We start from the raw sequence: 2,500 nt of genomic DNA on the forward strand, positions 1-2,500 counted from the left end.
AAGATTCCTTATGGGTTTATTAGATCAAAAGAAAATACTATATTGTATTGTATGCACTTTTTTTGTGGCTCTGGTAGAAATGATAAAAAGAGTATTACGTCTTTATGAAATGTCTTTACAATAGATCAAAAACTTAATTCCCTTTCCTGTGTCATTGATGGTAAAGATGAAAAATAATTCTTTTTTGAAATAGAAATGTACGTAGAACAGCTTTTATTAGATGGATAAAGGACGAAAACGACCTTTCACAATAAGAAATAATATCCTTTTATAAAGTTATTAAGAAAATAGAGAAAACCATAAACAGAAAAATTCAGGTAAAGTATTAATACCATTACAACTTTTACTTTATCATTGATAATCGATAAAAATAAGTTCTATATCAACAGGCAAGCGAAGAATCTCAATAAAACAAAAATTATGACGCGAAATCATTGAGATTTTATCTCAAGAGTCACTGATTTAATAATACCTTTGGGGAATATAAAGGAAGATTGATGTCAGTGTGAATCTTGCAATTACTAATGATGATGATATTCTTCCATAACGTCATTGTTGGTGAAAACAGGAACTATAATTATGGCCGCGAAATGATACGAAAAGTTACGAAATGTTACGAACAAGGATTAAATTAGATGATTGTCAACAAATTATTATTATTATTATTATTATTATCATTATTATTATTATTATTATTATTATTATTATTATTATTATTATTATTATTATTATTATTATTATAACTAGCTAAGCTGCAACCCTTGTTGGAAAAGCAGGATGTTATAAGCCAAAGGGCCCCAGCAGGGAAAAATAGTTAGTGAGGAGAGGAAATAAGGAAATGAATAAACTATAGAAAAAGTAATAAATAATTGAAATAAAATACTCTAGGAACAATAACAAATACAAAACAGATATTCCATATATAAATTATATATAAAAAAAAAACGTATGTCAACTTGTTCAGCATAAAAACATTTGCTGCAAGTTTGAACTTTTCTAAGTTCTACTGCTTCAACTACCGGATTAGGAAGATCATTCTACAACTTGCTATAAGCTGGAATAAAACTTTTAGAATACTGTGTAATATTGAGCCTCCTATTAGAGAATGCCTGACTGCTAGAATTAACTACATGCCTATTATCAGGAACAGGATGGTACGGTCCTGAAAAATCTGAATGCAAAGGAAGGTCAGAATTATGAAAATTCTTATGCAACATGCATAACGAACTAATAGAACAACGGTGCCAGAGATTAATATCTAGATCAGGAATAAGTAATTTAATACGGCCCGAGTTCCTGTCCAACAAATCAAGTTGAGAATCAGCAGTTGAAGACAAGACAGAAGACCCATGTTCGAAAAAAAGGTAGAATGAACGAATGAAATTACTTCAGAATAAATTGATCACAGAAAATATTAAAAGACTTTCTCAATAAGACTTTTTTTCCAATTGAAGAAGACTCAGATATAATATGTTTCTCAAAAAGGAATTTATTATCAAGAATTGCAACTACAATTTTGAAAGACTCATACAGAGTAAAGAAATATTATCAATGTTGAGATCCGAATGTTGAGGAGCAACTGGCCTCGACCTACTTACAGTCATATTTTGAATTTTGTTTCGATTCAACTTCATTCCCCATAATTTGCACCATGCACTAATTATAGCTAGATCTCTATTAAGGGATTCAGCAACCCAAGATCTTCATTCAGGGGATGGAATTCATGCAAAGAGAGTAGCATCATCTGCATATGCAACAAGCGTGTTTTCTATGGTAAACCACATATCATATTTATATAATATGAAAAGTAATGGGCCAAGAATACTACCATTGGAACACCAAATATCACATTCCTATACTAATTATAGTACCCCTCAACAACAACTCTTTGCGACATATTACTTAGAAATTCAACAATGAAGCTGATAAAACACCCAGCCACTCCAAACAGCTCGAAAACAAGGGCTTAATGATTAACACGGTCAAAGGCAGAAATAAAATCAGGGCCAATAATGCAAACTTCTTGACCACAATCCAGGGATTTATGTACAGTATTGGAGATTGTTAGAAGGGCATCACATGTTCCAAGGCCTTTACGAAAACCAAATTGCAAACTAAGGAACAAATGATTACCTTCAGCAAACCTATTAAGACGTTTTGCCAAAAGACGGTCCAAAATTTTAGATAATATGGGGGTTAAAGAAATTGGGCGGTAATCAGTTGGACCTGAGCTACCACAAAGAGATTTACATAGTCGAATAATATAATCCATTCTCCAACAAGAACTAAAAGCTACTTTTATTGCTGACTTTCGCAGAATAACAGATTTAACAGGAATTGTTGACATATCTGAAAAGAAGGGATTAGTTTAGATAAGAATTTCTATTTGAGCGGAATATCTCAAGAATGAATAAATGGATTTAATTTTTTTTATTTAATTTATTTATCTATTTATTTATTTCATTTTATTTTATATATTTTTTTTTTTGGGGTGGGTAGG

This window comes from Palaemon carinicauda, chromosome 32 (genome assembly GCF_036898095.1).
Source record: "Palaemon carinicauda isolate YSFRI2023 chromosome 32, ASM3689809v2, whole genome shotgun sequence".
NCBI lineage: Eukaryota > Metazoa > Arthropoda > Malacostraca > Decapoda > Palaemonidae > Palaemon > Palaemon carinicauda.